Source organism: Mercenaria mercenaria, chromosome 8 (genome assembly GCF_021730395.1).
Source record: "Mercenaria mercenaria strain notata chromosome 8, MADL_Memer_1, whole genome shotgun sequence".
In the NCBI taxonomy this organism is placed as follows: domain Eukaryota; kingdom Metazoa; phylum Mollusca; class Bivalvia; order Venerida; family Veneridae; genus Mercenaria; species Mercenaria mercenaria.
This window is the reverse complement of record NC_069368.1, coordinates 48,256,421-48,278,312: the sequence shown is the minus strand read 5'-3', so window position 1 is coordinate 48,278,312 and position 21,892 is coordinate 48,256,421. Positions and strand designations below refer to the sequence as shown.

Here is a 21,892-nt window from a genome sequence, read left to right as displayed (position 1 = left end):
CAAATCTATTTTTTTTTAAGCGAGATTTTTGGGTTTAATCAACAATTAAAATTGGGAAAATTGAAATTGTTTGGCAAATTTGGTGTTTTTTTTTTCCCTATTTTTAATTTTAAAAAAGGAAAAGAAGCTTAAAAATTTGGTCTCAGTACTGTTGCCCAGCACTCTAGGTGGGTTTTTTAAAACCCAAATGTGTGAAAAATTCGCATGTTAATATCTCTGCCCCAAATTGCAATAACTGTCTAAGCTTGTCCTGAAAGAAAGATAAATTATTTTCTTATTGTTTAAATCTTCCGCCCAACTGTTATTGAATTTTATATTATCATAATGCCGAAGTAAATTTTTTTACTTTCGGGGTTTTGAAGAATTTTGTAAAAAGGGATTCAAAAACGTGACCCATGGTATATTGTGCAGAATCGGTGAAAATTTAAAATAAAAAAGGGAAAACGATTTTTTGGGAGGGGTCAGTTTTTTCTAAGGGCAACGTTTTTGAATACTACTGTACCCGAACATTTTTAAACCCCCGCCGATAAAATGGGGGGGGGTATTAAAAGGGCTTTTGTCCGTCCGTGTGTGCGTCCGTGCCCCCCGCAGCCATTTCTCATAACAAGCAGGTAGAATTTTCAAAACGGGAAAAAAAACATAAAACCAACTTTACTGCGATTTTCCCTCAAATTTTTTTGGATGGGTAAATTTCCCTTTTTGATTTTTGGGCCCTTTGATTTAATAAAAAATTCCCGTCTGCACCAAAATTTTCCTTCAGTAACAACTGGTAGAATTCATAAAACTTTTAAAAAAATATGAACCAACATACCCCCGACGTTTGCCCCCCATTTTTTTTTTGGTAAATTTTTTCGTTAGAGTTATTGTCCTTTAATTTTTAAAAATCCACAGATTTGTACAAAAAAAACCCAAACCCAAATTTGGTAAATTTCTTTAAAAACTTTTTTCTTTTTTTTTCCCATGAACATTTATTATAAACAGTGAAGTTGGGGTACACACACCGGGTTCCCCCCACCTTGCCGGGGTCACTACTCCCCCCCCCCAAAAAAAAATCCTTTTTTTATTTTTTTTCCCAAACCTTTTCCCATGAATATTCATAAACCAGGGCAAAGTTGTACCTTTCCCCCCCCCATCTCCCCTCCTCCACCCACCCCAATGCCCACCCCCCCGATCAGCCCCCACCCCCCCCATCTTTTTTCCTAAAATTTTAAATTTTTCCCATGAATATTTTTAACCCAAAAATGTAATTTTGTACCTTCACCCGTTCACCCCCCGCAAAAACGCAAAAAAACCCTTGGGGGAAAGAAAAGGGGGAACACTTTTTTTTTGGGGCTTATTTTCATGTCGCCCTAGTTTTTATTTAAAGCATGGGGGGACCGAGGTAGAAAAAAAAATCGGCTCGATAGTTTTCCCTTCATTGCTTTAAATTTTTTTCATTTAAACCTTTTCAAAAAAAGCAAAGGACATTTAAGATTCATATTTAGAAAAAAGGCTAACATGCAAAAAAAAAATTTTAAGAAATATCTTGTATAAACTTTTGTATGGGCAAAAAAATCCAACCTGAGTAAAACGGGGAGGGAAAGAAGTTAAAAGCCGTGACTCAACCCACCCCTTTTCCATTTAAATTAAACGCCCGAACATTTTTAAACAAAAGCAGAAAAAATTGCTTACTTACATTTATATGATTTTAAGGTTTGATAATTCATTCACACATATGGGGGGTTTTGGGTAATGATTTTTTCGTATTTCTTTTAAATTAAGCTGCTCAGCGGGAAACCCGAGTGGGGTTTATACAAGGGCAAAAATTTAAAGAGTCCCAAATTTTTCCCCTTTTTTTAAAAAAAACAGGGTGTTTATAGTATATCTTGTCTGTCTCTAAACAGAATTTTCTCAGCGGAAAAAACCCAGTGAAAAACCTAAAATGATTGCAGACATAAAAAGAATTCCCAAAAAGGGTTTTCCCAAACCATAGACGTTTTTTTCCCAAGAAACATAAAGTAAGGTTTTTGCGAATTTTAAAACTTTAATTGACACACCTAAAACCGGATCTGGGATAGTATGATGCAGGGAAGCGATAAATAAATTTTGGAGTTTAGGTTATACAAATACTGAATATTTTTGTAAGACTGTTTTATATTGATCTAAGTATGTGAAAAAAAAATCCTACAGTTTTGTGAAACAGGCTCAAGAGCATCTTTTAGCGTTAAATAGAAATAACATTAACACAATGTACCATCATTTTTTTGTGCAAGAAAAATATCAACAATTTAAAATGCCAACACCCTGACAATGAGTTTGAGGTCCCACAATGAATATTATTTTCATTACTCTTCCATAAATTGAACATCAGCTTAATTAAACCAAACACACATTAAAAGTTCATCTGAACAGTTAAGAGGTCAGCTAAGGATAGTAGGGACACAACCTGTAATTTCAATTCCCAAAGAGATGCATTCACTGCATGCAAATATTCATTTATATTGCAGCAGGTAAACTTATCAATGAAATTAGCCATTAGTTTTAAAACCAAGTGTTAAAGTTGACTTTAAATAATTTAATCACAGAAAAAATGGGTATTTATCATTTAGTTACACCATTTTCTTCAGTGCAAATCTGTATTTCAAATAAGATGAATGACGGCTAATTAATGATTCTCCAGAGGATTGGTTTCTCATTTTGTTTGACCTGCAGCAAGTAAACAATGCAGATTAATACTGCCTACTACTGTAATTGTATATTTAGATTTTATGCCATTCATTTCTCTATGTACAATAAAATCTGGCCTGACCTGGCCCGGCCTAGTCGAAAATTGGGCTCATCGGGCCAGGCCGGGCTAGGCCAGGCCAGAGATTAGAACATGCCGTCTTGTTTTACCAGCACATAGTCACCAATTTTAATTTCAGATTTTCTCGTGTTTCTCCGTGTATCAGCATAGTCTTTCATTTTCTGCTTTGATTTTCTGTCATTTTCTCTTGCGTTTTTGTTTTTTTTCGAGTTTTTTTTTGCCTTTGTAAGAATGGCATTTTATTGTTTATGGGTCTTCCATAAAATAGGTCAGAGGGTGTTTCGGATGTCGTTCCGTGCGGTGTCGATCTGTAATTTCTCAGAAAAGCATACATGTCTTTTTCCAATCAGAATGATGGACATGGGAAGATCTGATTGTTTTGCCTATTGTTTTCATGAAGCGTTCACATTCAGCATTTGCCTGCGGCCACAGCGGTGATATTTTCTTGTGTTTGAAACCCATATGCTTAGCAAAATCTTTGAACTGGTGTGAATTCATGGGACTTCCGTTGTCTGACTTTAACGCTTCTGGAATTTCTGCTTCTGAGAAAATTTTGTCTAGCACAAGAATCACTGTGTTGCCTGTGATTGAATTAAGTACTTAAACGAACAGGAAACGTGAGTATTCATTCATTAGCACGAGTAAATACTTTTCATCCGGAAATGGTCCACAAAAGTCCAAGCTAACTACCTGAAACGCATATTTTGGCATTTCACTCATTTGCAGCGGTTCTTGAGTCTTTTTATTTGTTGCTGCTAGACACGGAATGCAACTTTTGCATTTTGCATCTACTAATGATCCATGCCTGGGAAATACACTTTCTCTCTTAATAATTGTTTGGTTTTAACAACTCCCTGATGACCCTCATGAGCTAATGATATCACTTTATCTTGTAATTGCCTAGGGATAACAATCCCGGACTCATGCAGCAGAATTTCACCATTTTGAAGATTTACTACCGTCAGCTCGTTTTTGCAGCGTGACAGGGAATCAATGATTTTGTTTTTGCTTGGGTTATTCAAGTTTCCATATTTGACATATTTAATGGCCATTTGGAGGTCAACGTCCTGGGATGTTGCTTGAATTATTTCATTCATGTTCATGGCTACAGGGACATCATGATATGCCAGGAAATTAACATATTCCTCTGCCACACTTGTTTGTTTGTGTTTTCCTGTGTCTGGGTGTCTGCTCAAGAAATTCGACATGTTCGAATCTCCACTTTTATGTATGACGTTAAAGTCGTATGATAATAGTCACATTCTTCAGCGTTCAAGTCTTGCTGATCCAATTTTTGACTTTGGATTATTGTAGATATTATCAATGAATTTCGCATCAGTGATCACATTAAACTTATGTCCATATAAGTATAATTATATGCCAATGTTCTACACTCCAAACTAGTGTCAAATTCTCTCTTTCTTGCTGAGAATATGAATTTCTTTCAACGTCTGTCAATGATCTGCTTGCATAGCACACAACTTTTCCTTCTTGTAGCATTATTGCGGCTACTCCAACGGGACTTGCATCTGTGATGATCTGTGTTTCCTTATTAGGATCAAAGTAGGTCATGACAGTATCACTGCTGAGAACCGATTTCAGCTTAAGGAATGCTTCTTCTTGTTCATTTTGCCATGTCCATTTTGCATTTTTCTTTATCAGGCGTCTTAGAGGCTCTGCAATTGTGCTGTAATTTTGAACGAAGCGCGACACATAATTTGTCATAGCTGAAAAGCTTCTCACCTCTGGCACATTCTTGGGTGGTGGTATGTTCATGATGGTTTTGACCTTCTTTGGGTCTGCCGACATGCCGTCTTCACCAAATACATATCCAAAGAACTCTAATTTGTTCTGGTTGAATTCACATTTCTTTTTATTTAGCGTAATGTTCATTTGCTGTAGTCGCTTTAAGACTGCTTCAAGCCTTTTGTCATGCTCTGTTTGGTTTCTAGCATATACGATTATGTCATCCGAAATATTTTTCACACCATCTAATCCCTCTAGAGTCGTACTTAAAGCGTTTTGGATAATTTCCGCCGCACTATTTATACCAAAGCTTAGGCGTTTGTATCTTCTCAGTTCAATATGTGTGGTGAATGTCGTAATGTTTCGTGATTGTTCTGATAGTTCCAGCTGGTGATATCCCTGATTCAATTCTAATTTAGCACCGTTTAAGTCCACGATCATATCATCAATAGTAGGAATTATATGTCTTGTGCGTTTTATTGCTTGATTAGGCAATCTCATGTCAACACAAATCCTTGTTTGGTTTAATTTGCTTTTGGGCTTTAGAGCCACCACTATCGGTGATACCCAATCTGTCGGACCATCTACTTTCTCAATGATGTCTAACTTTTCAAGCCTTTGGAGCTCATCTTCAACTTGTTTTCTCAGGTGAAAAGGTATGCGTCTGTGCGGCTGGGTGACAGGTTGAACATTTTTGTCAACATACAACTTAATTTACTTCAGTGTCTTTCATTTTTCCAATACCCTTGAAGACAGACCCATATTTATCGCAAAGTTCATCGACCTTATTCTGTGTTATGACACTTATTTCAGGAATAACCTGGAGATCAACAGATGTCAAATATAATAACAAGTTGCTACTTTTACCTTTTGCCACATATACTGGAGCTGATGTGATCTTGTGTTTGGTTTCAATTGTAGACTGGAACTTTCCTAATAAGTCCACTTTATTAGCACCATAAGCATATACTTTCGTGTCTACCTTACTGAGAGTCATTTTGGTTTTTAGCTTGCTGTATGTCCTTTCATCAGTTACATTTATAGAGGACCCTGTGTCTATCAATGCTTTGACAGACTGACCGTTTATTTGGATGTTCAAATTAGGTCTTGATGACTGCAACGAATTCACCGATAATCCAAATATGCTATTTTCATTTTCACTTTCGCTTCTATTTTCAGTTTCAGTTTCTCTTTGAGAGCTTTCACCATCCATTCTGTTTACGTTTTTCCTACGATTTCTCTGCTTGGACCTGCACACTTTTTTCAAAATGACCTTTCTTTTTGCAGGATGTGCACGTTTTTTCCGTCCGCCGGACATTGTCCTGATTGATGTGGTTATTCGTATTCACAATATTTGAATGTTGCCATCCTTCTGGTCGGATAAGAGTTGTGTTTTGTTGATGCTGACTTGTGTTCATTTCATGACATTCACTGCATCTTTCTTGGAATTGTTCTCAATTTCGGACGCTTGTAGATCCGATAGTTCCAGGGCACGTGTTTCCTTTATTAAATTAAACATGAGATCATCTCGTAAAGCCTTCCTACGTAACCGTGTGGAGGTACAACCTTGAATGATTTGTGATTTAATTTCTTTGTCTGTGTCAGGAAATTCGCAATTCCTGCTTAATGCCCTCAGTCGCGTGTGATAACTGTCTACGTTTTCGCTTGAGTCCTGTTTTGCCTGTCGAAATTTGAAGATTTCGTACTCAGTGCACTTTTTTGGTGCGAAATATTCAGTCAGTTTTCTTTTTGCTGTTTCATAATCGTCCCCGGTGCCTTGCAATGTATCAAATATGTCGTTGACTTCTTCTCCTATATAGTGAAGAAATAATGCACGTTGTCGCGTTTTGTCTTTGATATTCATTCAAATCATAAGATTTTCAAAACAGTTTGTCCATTTTTTCTACCTTGTGTCTATGCCAGGCTCGTTTACACTAAATGCGGGAATCCTTGTGCCATATTTATTGTCAAAATATCAATGTTATTGATAAATGACAGTTGTAACAAAGGTGTCCAAAAAGTGTTCTGAATTTTTAAGTTCCTGCTTATATGTGTAAACATAAATTCCAGCGGGTTTTTTTTGAAAGTACACTTTTTATTTCAATATATCGTAAGTCAACTTTTTTTATCCTCGTCGCCATTGTACTGTATTGAGAAATGAGTAACTCAATAAAACTATTCTACAAGTTTATTTACTAAGGCACTACAAGTGGTCATATCGCATGCATGTATTCAACTAACTTATGATGGTATCAGAGAGACATCCTTCTGCTAGGGGGAGGAGCTGCTATCACTTGATTGACATTGTATTTAACAACACTGCAAGCAGGACACGAATACACACCATTTCTATGGATTTTTTTTCTCTAAAGTTCGTATATTTCATATATACGGGAAATATACATATATGTATATTTGGCGTATACGGGATCCCATATGCTTGACAAATATACGGACTTCCCGTATACTAGTTGTTCCGAATACGGGATCGTATTAGGTCCATATATTTGTAATATACATCCCGTATACTCCCGTATTTTCGAAATATACGGGACCGTATTCTCCCGTATATTGACCCTTTTTTCGCAGTGTAGGTGTTTAAGCAGCGCTTTTATATGAAAACAAGGCAGTCTGAACGACAGCTAAATCCCCCGCCACTGCTATGGATAGTGAAAGGGTAAACCTTTGATTTTAGCTGTGACCTTGACCTTGAACTGACATGGCTGACTCATGAATTCTGCACAACGTCTTGATGAGGTGATCATTTGACCCAAGTTTCATGAAAATCCTTCAAGGGGTTTAGGAGATACAGAGCTGAAACCTTTGACCTTCAGTTGTGACCTTGACCTTGAGTTGACATGGCTGACTCATGAGTTCTTGATGAGGTGATCATTTGACCCAAGTTTGTTGAAAATGCTTCAAGGGGTTTAGGAGATACAGAGTGGACACCAAATGGAAGGCTCAAACCTTCTACCCTTAGTTGTGACCTTGACCTTGAGCTGGCATGGTTGACTCATAATTTCTGCACATCATTCTGATGAGGTAATCATTTGACCCAACTTTTATAAAATTCCTTCAAGGGGTTTAGGAGATATAGAGCGGACACGAAATGGAAGGCTCAAACCTTTGACCTTCAGTTGTGACCTTGACCTTGAGCCGACAGGGCTGACTCATAAGTTCTGCACATCGCCTTGATGAGGTGATCGTTTGACCCATGTTTGATGAAAATCCTTCAAGGGGTTTAGGAGATATAGAGCGGACACAAAATGGAAGGCTCAAACCTTTGACCCTAAGTTGTGACCTTGACCTTGAGCCGGCATGACTGACTCATAGGTTCTGCACATCGTCTTGATGAGGTGATCATTTGACCCAAGTTTTATAAAATTCCTTCAAGGGGTTTAAGAGATATAGAGCGGACACAAAATGGAAGGCTCAAACCTTTGACCCTGAGTTGTGACCTTAACCTTGAGCTGGCATGGCTGACTCATGGGTTCTGCACATCGTCTTGATGAGGTGATCATTTGACCCAAGTTTTATAAAATTCCTTCAAGGGGTTTAGGAGATATAGAGCGGACACAAAATGGCAGGCTCAAACCTTTGACCTTGAGTTGTGACCTTGACCTTGAACCGACAAGGCTGACTCATGGGTTCTGCACATCGTCTTGATGAGGTGATCATTTGACCCAAGTTTGATGAAAATCCTTCAAGGGGTTTAGGAGATATGGAGCGGACACGAAAGTGTTACGGACGGAAGGACGGACGCAGACCATTCCTATAATCCCTCCGCCACGGCGGGGGATTAATAAAACACAGCAAAAATACTGTATGTTTGAATCTCTCCAATAATTTATAATTTGTCAAGTTAGCTCTATGTCACATCGGAGTCAAACGATTTATGAACGCAGAAGTCGAGTTTTAACTGAAATTTCGAGTGAAGACGCCAATATTCAGAAAAAAAACCTACCAGATAGAAATCTAAATAAATCTCAACAAGCATACACAATTTCAATTGCTACCGATTCCTTAAAAGAAAAATATGGGTCATCGTTTTAGATTTCGCTCTATTTTCCGTGGCGCTTCTCCTACCCTTTAGTAAAATAAACGACGTGCAAATTTAAATTTAGTGTTTGTTTGAATAGTTGGATATCATGAAATGATATCACACTGTTTAAACAGATTTATGATTTCGATAGAACTTACTCCTATATGCGACAGTCATTTACAAACAGGCCTATTATTGACAAAAATGCTTAAGAGTCTCTGCTAGTTGTATTAATACTATTAATGAGAGTAGATTTTTATGCGTTTTATAAAAACTTAATAAGTTTCACATTTTTTTTTGCTTATTCTCAGTGTTAAGTATATAAAATTCAATTGAACACCAGCTCATGCGGGAAGAATATTCGTCCCGCAATATAATGATAACGTGTAACTCCAACTAGTTCAGTCACTCACGGTAAATGATATATGCAGATACGAACGACATGAACGATCCGTGACTACTACCGAACAGTCTGAAAAAATTCAAAAAGTTCGAAAATGCATACGTGTTATTTTTTAATTGAAGAGAATGTTAATTAAAAGCTCTCAAACCGTTGAATACTACTGAGTACTTTACGGTAGTTCTGCACGTTTGGTAAACCGTTAGTGATGGCGTAACGTCTTCTATCCGGAAAACGTAGAAAAAAGCCTGGATTCGGCCTACGGAAATGAAAATCATTTTATGAATAATGGCAACATATGAGTGAATTTGTTATAATGGCACTATTACTATCTTTCTAACATTAAGATATGACATGAAAACATCTGACATGTTAAATAATTCAAAATGTCTTATAAACAGTTGGCTAACTGGGAAAATAGGCCTGGCGCCGTATGCATAAAGCATCTTAAGTATAAGTTTTGACTTAAGTTGAAGATTTTACTTAAGTTTTTGGTGATTTCAGCTTAAGTCTAAGTAAAAAAACTTAAGTCCTATTCATAAAACAGCTTAAACTTAAGATACGTAAGAAATGACTTAAGTCAGAAAACAAAATGGCGTCGTGAGTACGATTTAAGTGTTGTTTTTCAGATAAATAAAAGCACTTTAAACATATTTGTGCATGTTGTATCTGTCTGAAATTAATGTTTTTGTTATAATGTTTTCGTCCACAATAAAAGCCAAGAATTGCTTATTACGTTGTTTTATGAATAACAAATATACTTAAGTAAAATAAATTTCTTACCTAAGTAATACTTAAGTAAATAATCAATTTCTTATACTTATACTTAAAATGCTTTATGAATACGGCCCCTGGTCTACAAATCCGTAGACATTTTTAGTACAATATGGTATCATACCTTAAAACGCTTGTTATTGTTTCTTCTATTCAACCAGGGTGGATACCAGGCATAAAAATCCATTTTTATATTTTTGTGAGGCACCAAAAGGGGACAATTAGTTTTTTTCTCAATTTTTAGGGAAATTAAAGAAAATTTTCATTTCATCATTATTTGATGAAATGTGTATCTGTTTTAGATTAAATGTACATGTATTGTAATATGAATAAATATGTTCATCACACTAATTATATTAGAATTTTAGGCCCGTTATATTTTTTTTTCTTTGGAACCATAAGATATGGCCCGTTTATTTTTTAAAACACACACATACATATATACATAAAAAAACAAAGCATAATGTTTGTACTTCATGATCTCACTTATTAACTGAAAAAAAACCAACTAAAATAGATAGTTCTATTCAATTTTCAATTTCAATTCGTTTTTATATATAGTGTACAGTACTTGGATTAACGAGATATTTCATTTTGAATAAAAAATATGACGTCTTGTAGAGTGCTATAACATTTCCAGACAGTACAGAATGTAGAAAATTAAAGTCTTTAAGACTAATAATCAATTAATATTCATCTTCGAAGGTAGCAGTTAATTTTACAGTTTTCAAATGTGTGTACGATATTAATATTTTGTTGTTCAATGAAATATAGTGATTAGAATATACAGGCCGTACTAAGGCACTACAATTTCCGATATTTGGATAAAAATATACATAGAAAATTAAACTTTTGTCAGATATGGAGCATATTTGTAACATAATTGTACAGAATATGTATAAACAATAACTAACAAGCAACAAAAATATATAAAGTACATATTTTATTTCTTGAAAACATGAATTGATAATATCTACCACAGAGATCCCTGAAATCAACCAGGAGCACCTCCCTATTGGGAACTTAATCAACCGCAAGGGCACCGGGAATTCTCCTGACCCCAAACAATCATGAAATGAAAGCGGTAGAGATTACAATCCATGCCTCCAAGATATTTAGGTTTTAGAGTTCTGACTGTGGATGTGACTTTCAAATATACATGACGACTTTGTGACGTCAATTAATTGATGTACATGTGTCGTCAATATACTGGTGTACAAGAAGTGTTTATTTACTACGTTATTATAACTTGATGTAGTCCATAATTGACTAACAAGGATAAGAAACAGGAACTTGAAGTACAAAGTAATCAAACGTTAGACTAAAACATTATTATAGATTCTATTAGAATTTTAAATACAAATGGAGGTACTGAAAAAAAAAAAACATTAATGCGTCTGTTACAAAAAGTCTTTACCTTAAAGACATTCACGACGCAAAGTTATGTTCCTTTTTACCAACAATGAGGACATCAGATTAAGTTATCTATTGCCGAAATCGAAATAATAGAGTAACAAGATGTGCACAATTACTGTGTCAGTACTTATAATATACTTTTTTTTTCTAATCAGTATGTTCTTCTTTCAAATACTTGAAAAAATTATTCAGAATAGGATGATTGTACTTCTTATTCTGATAATAATTTTCCAATACGAAAAATTCATTATACAGTACTTTCATCATATTAATAATTCTTGCCCTGCTATCACTTATCATATAAGATTTATAAATACTAAAGCCAATATGACTTAGAATAATATTAACATCTTGATAAGCTATGAGCTCTGTTTTATATCCCACGACAAAGTATTCTAGATCATCAAAACGTTTACATATTTTAAGCTTTTGGAAAATGGAATGAATTACATCCCAAAGTGGGGTGACATATGGACATCTAAAAAGAATGTGTTCAATTGTTTCAACGTTCTGACAGTGATTACAACAAGAGGAGTCAGATATTTTCCAAGTAAAAAGATTTTCTTTTGTTGCAATTATTCTATGTAAAAGTTTTAATTTAAACTGTTTCACCCTATTGTCTATGATAATCCTATTCAACATAAAATATACGGAATTCCAGTGTATAGACCTTTTAAATGCCTGTTCCCAATATCTATGAATATATGGTTTTTCACTCTTTTTTATCCCCCCGCCAAAGGCGAAGGGGATATTAGAAATGCTCTCCGTCCGTGCGTGCGTGCGTGCGTCCGCAACGATCTTTGTCCGGAGCATAACTCCAAAAGTACTGGAGGGATTTTCTTCAGACTTCATACACTGATAGAACACATTGGGAGGAAGTGCAGTGTGCAAGAACAATAACTCTACCTTGCCTATTTTTTGAGTTATTCCCCTTTATCTTATTTTCTTAAAAAGTTTTGTCCGGAGCATAACTCCAAAAGTACTGGAGGGATTTTCTTCAAACGTCATACACTGATAGAACACATTGGGAGGAAGTGCAGTGTGCAAGAACAATAACTCTGCCTTGCCTATTTTTTGAGTTATTCCCCTTTATCATATTTTCTTAAAAAAAATTGTCCGGAGCATTTCTTCTTCATGCATAGAGGGATTTTGATATAACTTGGCACAAATGTTCACCACCACGAGACAGACTGTCATGCGCAAGATCCAGGTCCCTAGGTCTAAGGTCAAGGTCACACTTAGAGGCCAAAGGTCAGATACAAGAATGACATTGTCCGAAGCATTTCTTCTTCATGCATAGAGGGATTTTGATGTAACTTGGCACAATTATACACCATCATGAGACGAAGTGTCATGCGTAGTTCCCTTCTTTAGAATTACCTCTCTTTGTTGTTACTTTAAATAGCTTTTATTGTAACTTTTTCATTACTAGTCGTAGGGAAAAATCGAGACCACTTTTCTGTAGTACAACATGCATGCTACATCCAATTTTGAGATGTATTTTGACCAATCTCTACCTGGTTAAGATTTTTTTGTGGAGTTGCAATTTTTTTTTTTTTTTTTTTTTTTAAGATTAACTTCCCTTAGTTGTTACTATAAATAACTTATACTGTAACATTTTTATAATTGACCGTAGGGAAAAAACAAGACCACTTTTCTGTGGTACAACATGGATGTTACTTTCCAATTTTACGTGTATTTTAAGATATCTCTACCTGGTAAGGAGTTTTTTGTGGACTTAGAAAAACAAAAGACTTACAATGATTACTAAACAACCACAAAATTAAAATTCCATTTGCAAATACAGCTGCAAGAGTAAAGAAATTTGCTGTGACGGGCATATATTGTGACATTCTGGCACTCGTGTTCCCTGTTAGCTTTCCATTCCTTCTTTTTACAGTAGCCATATAGAAAAACATCATAGCTATACTGTTCATGAAAATTAATAAAATTTAGCAGTAAACCACCTCACCACTGACTTATTCTTTCTTCCACATCTTTAAAACACCTGATGCGGACCACAACTAAATGGTTCTTCAAAGCTTTCCCCAAAATTAATACTTTCAGACACTAACTTGCCAGGAACTTTAGCCCTCAGTTATAATATGCCCGGCGGGGGGATTGGCCATGTCTAACATGGCTCTTGTTTGATAGAAACATGCTTTTCACTTGTTTATTAGTTAAATTATGTAAATCAATATGTGCCTTTAAACAAGTTTTAACTTTAGTTTGCCACGACGCTGACTGTTTCAAAGTATTTTTCCAAATTGAAGGAATAGCTTTAACAATCCTAGAATATTCTGAAATCCAATTAGATTTGTTTTTTTAGTTGATTTAACATAGCTTCTTCTTTAATTTCACCACCTTTAATTACTTGATCAATAAAGAGTATATTGGATTCTATCCAATTATTATAACATTTTCCTTTATATTTTATAAACTGATTGCCCCATATTACCTGCGTTCTTATGTTATAAAATGATTTTGGATTACAACTTTTATTTACATTGCATAATTCTATGTAATCCATAACTACCTCTCGATAAAACCGTGGTATAGTTCTTTTTGCAGGGAGGGATTTAAAGGAATCAATATTCATATTAGAAATTAAAAGATCTCTGCCATACTGGTTTAAAAACAAAGTCGGGATAATTTTCCAATTTGCACCATCTTCTATACATAAAGATCTAACCCATTTCATCTTTAATGTATTTATATATGAGATTAAGTCAGGTACTTCTATTCCACCATCACTTTTATTTCCAATCAAAATTGATCTTTTAATTTTTTTTTGTTAGTCCACAAAAATTTAAATATCATAGAATTAATTTTATCTATAACAAACTTGGGTGTTGGTATTGATTGGATTAAGTAGGCAAGTTTTGGTAGGATTAAAGACTTTATAACCGTCAGTTTTCCAAAGAAAGTTATATATCGATTACTCCATCTATTAAACAAACTTTGACAGGTTTCAATTTTATTGTTCCAGTTTAACTGTTCACATTCAATAGTATTTGTTCCAAAGTACGTTCCAAGAGCTTTAACATTTTTATTGAATTTAATGCTGTGTAATGGCAATTGGTGAGCGTTTTTTGATTTCCCAATTAGAAGGCCTTCTGTTTTAAATTTATTTAGTTTTAGTCCTGAATGACATCCAAATTCTTCAATTATTTTTAACGCTCCTAATATTTCATCTGTATTTTGCAAGAACAGGGTAGTGTCGTCAGCTAACTGTGTTATTTTGATATTTTTTACCTTTTCTGAGTCTACTTTTATGGATATTCCATTAATATTGTCAGATTGTCTTATTTTGGTAGATACAATTTCAGCAACAATGATAAATAAAAGAGCAAAAAGGGGACATCCCTGTCTAATGCCACGATGTACTGGAAAAAAAAACGTGATTTCCAACCATTATTTATGACCGAAGAACATATATTATTGTAAAGCACTTTTACCCAATTTATAAACTCTTGTTTGAATCCAAATTTTACCAAAGTATCTATTATGAAGTTCCATTCGATTGTATCAAAAGCTTTTTTAAAATCAAGAAATAATATTACCCCATCTATATCGAACAGTTCTGCGTAATCGATGATGTCTTGTATTTGTCTTATGTTGTAACCAATGAATCTGTTTTTAATAAAACCTTGTTGGTCCAGACTTATATTTTTTTGTAGTACCTTTTGTAACCTCTGCGCTAATACTCTGGCAATAATTTTATAATCTATATTAAGAAGAGAAATCGGTCTCCAATTTTCTAATTTTTCAGGGTCACCCTTTTTATACAATAAAGAGAATATACATTGTTTCTGACTTCTTGAAAGCTCTTTTTCCTTGAAAGAAGTTTCATAAGATTTTAGTATCAGAGGTGACAATTTAGTCCAAAACTTTTGATAAAATTCCACTGTCAGGCCATCAAGTCCTGGGCTTTTATTTTGTTTCATACTGTTAATAGCCTGGGTGCATTCCTCCAGGGATATTGCGCCTTCACAAATATCAGCTTCATCAAGGGTTAGTTTATTTTCTAGATTTAATTGATTGAGATATACTTCATGGTCACTAGCACGTATAGACGGCTTATATAAGTTTTCGTAAAAATCAACTTCTTCGGACAGAATGTCTTTAATACTTGAAACACGTTTATTATTTGTTATCAATGAAGTAATAGTTTTTCTATTTTGTCTAGATTTTTCAAGATTTAGAAAATATTTTGTACTTTTTTCTCCGTCATTTAAAATTTGTACTCTAGATCTAATTTGGGCTCCAAATAATTTATAATCATAGATTTTTTTTATTTCGCTTTCAACCTCAGCAATTCGCTTATTATCCCCTTGTTCTGTATACAATAAATTTAATTCCTTTTCTAAATGATACAGTCTATTGTGCCTTTCTCTTGATTTCATTTTTGAATATTTAATCGAGCATTCCTTTATTTCATACTTACAAATTTCCCATTTAACTTTGTTATCTAGTGTTAAGTTAATACATATGTCAATAATGTCATGAACAAGTTTACAATATTCTTCATCTTCAAGATAAGTATTGTTAAGTTTCCAATAGCCTGGGCCTCGTTTTAATGGAGTTTTTAATTTAATGGATATTGCTAGATGGTCAGTACTTTGAATTATTGCAGGTCTAATGTCTGTAGAGTAAACCAAAAGGATTATATTTTTATCAATTAGCAAAAAATCAATACGACTCTTTTCAATACTATTTTTTCTCCGCCAAGTGTATTGCGTTTTATCTTTATTAATCTCCCTCCAAATATCAGAAAGGTTTTTACTCTTAATTAGTTTGTTAAGGTTACTACTAGAAACTATGCTCTGGTTATTTGTGTTCGCAGACTTTGTAATTCTATCTTGAAGCTCAAGAACTTCATTAAAGTCTCCGCCAATTACCTTTATACCAGAAGAATGATCTTTTAAAACTGTTAAGATAGTCTCAAAGAATAGATATCTTGACTTTTTATCGTTTACATTTTTTTTTAATATTTTGAAATTTTAGATAGGTGACGCATAATTTAGAAATATATTGTTTTTACTCTTATTTGTGAAATCTCTACAATATTAAGGTTGAGTATTAAAGGTTCAGGTGAGTAACAGGCATTCTAATACACAAGATAATAAAAAGGCACCACTATGGGCTCATGTTATTGTAGAATAATTGATGAGCAAATTTTAAAGTTTGTTGAAAAGGTTTGGTAAATTGCCATCTTCTTTCATATGTTGTAAACCATAAAATGTACCAGAATATTTTCTTCACAGCAATTTAATATTTGTTCTTAGGTAGTTATTTTTACCAAAGAAAAACAATTTTGAGGCTTCAAAGCGGTTTGAATTACTCACATTTCATGATAATTTAGATTAATAAGTAGTTATTAATTAAATAATCATTGCCGATATAACGATTTATGATACACCATTTTATATGTATAGTGGTGTTCACATCTCTTTAATAGGGTGTAAGTGGAACTTTAACTAATATGCCATAGTATAAATATTGCTCAAAGACCAGATTAATCTTAAATGTGTGACCTCTTGATATGCTAGTAGCAAGTCTACAATAAAATGAGCAATGTCACCTTTACCGGTTTCTTTATTCATCTGATCTCTTGTAACAACTTATAAAGAACATACCCCAAACAGCAATCAGATCATTTGATTCAGCTAGTTGAAAGACAAGTCACAAAAAAGAACAAGGACGAATATCCGACAGGGAAAACCACGTTCCAAAAACACAGCCTCCCCCAAAGGCACACACGAACAACACACACACACGACGCACGCTCGCACGCACGCACACACGCACACACACACACACACACACACATACACAAAATAAACACACAAGGACAAAACAAACAAAGACATTTTAACCAATCAGCGGAGCCGTTGTCAAGTATTTAGGTTTCTGCTGCTCAACCTGGAGGTCGGCATTTCATGTACCACATAGCATCAGTACTGGGGTGTGTCCACTTAAGTAAATGTCACAATGCCACTACACAGCTGATAATTACATTTTATTATTGTAAATATTACATTACCTGAAAAGGATCACTGATGTTCATGTGAACATGCAGCGCCTGTTTTCCCAACAAGCTATATTTTTGGTAGGTTGAGTTTATGAAGTAGCCTCATAGAAAAATCTAATATTTTCAAAAATGATGTGATCGTCAGTATTTTGTGTAATTTTGTGCCTTGCAGATTGTAAATATCGGCTCTTCTTTGTCCTCATACACTCACTTCTATTCATGCTATAGGAACAAAAATGTCCAGGACCTGTGAAATCTGTTTGTTCACATTTTGATAATAGAACAAGTATGTATATTTTGTTGTTCGTTATTAAAGATGGTTATACTTGTTACGATTCCTGAGAGTAAGCATTTTTATTTCTGGCACCTAAGTGATGGTCATGGCTAAATTCCACCCTGAGGGCCCTCCATGTAGTTTCAGCTCAACATTTAAAAATTGTTAATTTTAATTGTTAATTGTCATTTTTTCACTTCTAGGCTTATTATGCTCAAGAAACCTATTTTGCTCTGGTTAAAAGAACTGAGTACATGTCTTAATAGTTGTTAGGCTTACTTTGTATCTAAAGTTACAAAAACATTTCGTATTGTACATACTTTGCCATCACGTCTTTTATTTACACTGTTATGCAACTGTGAAAAGGTGGAAGGACTAGGAGAAAGGTTAACTTCACTTTTTACTGGTTTAATTTCCAAGTTGTGTTTTTACAACTGACAGTTCCAGATCTGTGCTCCACTTTGTTCCTTTGTGTGTCCGTATCTTTCTCGTTTTCTATATATTTTACTTTGCTCATGTATATTAAGTTTGAGGGGAAGGTTCTTTCTTCGAACGTAGTTTTTCTTAATGAATATTAGTCCTTGCGATTTTTTGTCCAGCCTCATGCTCTGAAAATACTCTCAAAAAGCAACAAGAGCTGTCACAGGAGACAGAGGGTCGACAATTTCGATGCTGGATAGTGAAACTGGGCACATCTGAGGAAACTAGAGCTGTCACTGGAGTGACTCCAACGGTGGATGAAGATATTGCACAATAGCCTGAGTCAAAAATATTAAGTTATAAGAGAGATAAAGATAAAGTGTATCAAAACACTATATAAGTATATTCTAAGAAAAAAGGGGGCATAACTCATTCAATATTAGTGCAAAAGTTATGCACCTTGTGTCATATGATGTGGGTGGCGATGCGGAACAACTACTTTAGGTTGGAATTAAATATGTATTTCATAATAACTGAGATATAATGAAAATGCATCAAAATTAACCTTAAATTCTAAGTAAAAGGGGCTCAGTTCATGAAAAGAATTCAGTTATTACAGAGATAGAGTGAAAGTGCATCATAACTTTAACCTTAAATTCTAAGTAAAAGGGGGGAACAATTCATAAAATATTTGTGCCAGAGTTATGGCCCTTAAGTCAGATGATGTGTGTGATGATGTTGAACAACTATTTTAAGTTTGAATCAAATCCATCCAAGTAATTACAGAGATAAGTAGGAAAAAGAGAAAGTGTAAGAAAAACTTTAACCAAGGTAGGGACGCAGAAAGACGCCGACGCCGGGTCGAGAAGGATAGCTCTCCTTATACTTCGTAAAGTCGAGCTAAAAATGCAACATCCATTCTTTAGGACAGTCTAAGCATGACCTTTGTTACACAAGCATATGACGCCTGTGTTGTAATTCCTTTCACTACCACCTTAGAAACTCATATTAATTACATTTCTATATACAGAAATTCGATCATCAGTAATTAAGGAATACCAAATATCCGAAAAAGACTTGATACTGTTAAATGATTAATTAATTGACCAAGAGTTTAAGTTTGTAAGTTTGAAGATTTTACGCCGCAAAACACTTTTGTGTGTGATGTAGACGCGATAACAAACATTTACGTGTAATGTCATAGAGTTTTCTATATTGTAGTATACATTTGGTGACTCTACCATTTCATAACAACTGAATGTCAATTTGTTTTCAGACCTATATATTTTATTTCACCACATTGTAAATGTTTATTTACAACTGTGAGAAGTTTCATTAAAATCTATGTAAAAAAATGAAAAATGTATGAAAAAATTCTATTCGCGAAAATGTTATGAAATGTATGATTTCCCCATACTGTAGACTACTATCATGAAAAATTGTGTGAGGTCCAAATTTTTCAAATCAGTCTAGTAGCAAAACATCAAGCACACGACACTGTCTTTTTATTTACTGTTTTTTCTAAGTATGTTCTGAAGTATTAAAAAATAAGATCTAGTCAAATTCTACATTGTAGAAAAAATTCGATCCGAACATGCAGAATTACCTTAACTATACATTTATTTTTGTTTTCAGCACAAGTACGTGTATTTGCACGTGCTATATATACCGACACCAATTATTAACGTCGGCTTGAAATTATACAGTGAATTGAAAAAATTATTGATTTCATAAAACATAATAAAGGCTTTAAACAGCAGTTATGTTTTGCAAAGTCTCTATTTTACTTTCTGACCACAGTTATTTAATCTAAGTACTAGTTTCTGTTGTACACATGCTTTCAACATCTTCAAATTGAAAATTAAAAACTGTGGTATTTGTATGGTTTAGAATAAGGATATAAGATATGGAATGTATGTAAGCATAAAGGGTAATTTTTCATAACAAACTTGGACTGTAAGCCCTAATCATATATTGTTTTGATATAACCTTTAGGGAGAGCGCCGATGTACGTGGGTTCAATCCTCAGGCGAGGCGTATATTCTTCGTGACGATTTGATAAAAGACACTCTTAAATTGACAGGCTCTAAAATCTCATTAGTTACTGGCGTGCTTCGTTACGTAACCACAGAGAAGAAAGTCTGCTATGGATGTTCTTAACTGCGTTTCTCTGATAATAGTTAAACCGAGTTCACTTTTAGTTTGTTTGATTGCATTAGAGCAGTCAATCCGAGTATACAATTTCTTTGCCTGGTCTTGTTACCTCTAATATCAGACTGAATTAAATCGAGTCTGCTATTAGTATGTATGTTTGCATTAATTCTCATGATTAGACTAAATCGACCAAGTCTACAATCTGTTTGCATTGTTGCGATACCTCTCAAAATAGACTCAAGTTTTAAAGCTGAGTCTGCTGTGAGTTTGATTGGTTGTTTTTCTGATAGAATGGAATTCACCTTTGCAACTACAGCTAATATAGCGTTGTGGTGACTGTGTGGCGTTTTACTTCGCAAAGGCAGTCGTAAAATGCAATATGGCGACTTTCAAGGATTTACCTTTGCAACTCAAGTCTATAAATGCACTGCGGCGACCTTGTTGGTTTTACCCTATAAATGCTAAGTGGCAGCTTTCGCAACAGCAGTTCATAAATGTTTGTAACGACAGGATTTCCCTTCACAACAACAGCTCTGCGACCACTGTCCGTTAGTGTTTTTATCATGGACTCCTTTCAATGTTATTTTATTGATTTCGTTCTATACTTCTTCAGGATCCTATAGATTTCTTGTGGTCATCTCACAATGTTGTCAAAACTTTAAGCTGTTATGGACATTGTTAGAGTTTCCTAATCTACGCAGTAACTCCTACAGTCAGAAGTTTTTCATGAACTAAACCGTAGAAGATAATGTATATATTATGTTATTAATATATTTTAGGTTGAACATACAGTGTAACGTTTACACCAGCCGGCGGGAGAGTCGATAGTGAAGGCAGCTAGAGACCACAAAGCTGATATCATTGTATGTGGCACTCGGGGTAGTGGTGCGATACGTAGGACTATAATGGGTAGCGTGAGCAACTACATAGTTCACCATTCACATGTACCCGTCCTAGTATGCAAATTTGAAGACGTTACCTCTGAATAGATTAGTCAGATTATGGGAGTATCAGTTGTAACGTACGAAAGCGTAATTTTGGAGTATTGTTTGAATGTAAAGAATCAACTTTTCATTTTAAAATTATGATACTTTGTGTACAAAACAGATGGTTTCCCTTCAGTCATAATAAATATATTTATCAAATGGCGTATTTGTGTTGAATTAATCCTTGTACCCATGTCCTTCGTTCGTTGATCGAGACATTATGTGTTTTGACTATAGAGTTTCGTTAAAGCCATCATCTCCTCCCTTATAATGGTTGTAATGCTTGTACACGCACACGCACACACGCACACGCACGCACAAAACAAAAAATACTAAGTAAAAACAGGGTTATTGTGTAATTCTGCCAAATATGTGTAGAGAATAATTTTGAAGCAACCAAATATTGACTTATTTTGAAGGAAAATATACCATCGTAAAGGTATTGAATTGTTTTTTTTAAGGAAATATCCGGGATGGTATAATAGAATAAAAAGAAATGTGCATTGTATGACATTTTCTATGGTAAATGTACCATTTTCCTATATAAATCAATGCAAATTTAGGAATAGGATTTATCAGTTGCGCTGTCTGATGGCTTATCAGATCATGTGCCGTAGATGTACTGATAAGATCGCCGAAGAGGAGAATTGTTCAACATGCAAAACAAAAAGAAACAAACAAACAAACAAATGTACATCATGTGCAAAAGAAAGTACCAGAGGGAATAAGGGTTAGCAACACGCAAAAATGAATTTCGAGTAGTGACAAAGTGGTGAGTGTGAATCATAGCTCATAAATTACAATCTTTACCCTAGCAAAAATATGAACACTTATAACAAAACCATTGAATGGCCTTAAATC

At 34.5% G+C, this 21,892-nt stretch overlaps 1 protein-coding gene and 1 long non-coding RNA gene across 2 annotated transcripts in view; one reads left to right on the top strand and one right to left on the bottom strand.

Moving 5' to 3' along the window:
• LOC128559032 (uncharacterized) overlaps nucleotides 1-21,195 on the top strand; it is a 28,496-nt gene extending 7,301 nt beyond the window's left edge. The window contains exon 2 of the long non-coding RNA XR_008372046.1: nucleotides 20,825-21,195. This is a non-coding gene — a long non-coding RNA (uncharacterized LOC128559032). The remainder of the gene's footprint in view (nucleotides 1-20,824) is intronic.
• The window catches only part of LOC123566395 (uncharacterized), a 435,075-nt gene that overhangs the window by 115,329 nt on the left and 297,854 nt on the right, over nucleotides 1-21,892 (bottom strand). The window lies entirely within an intron of this gene.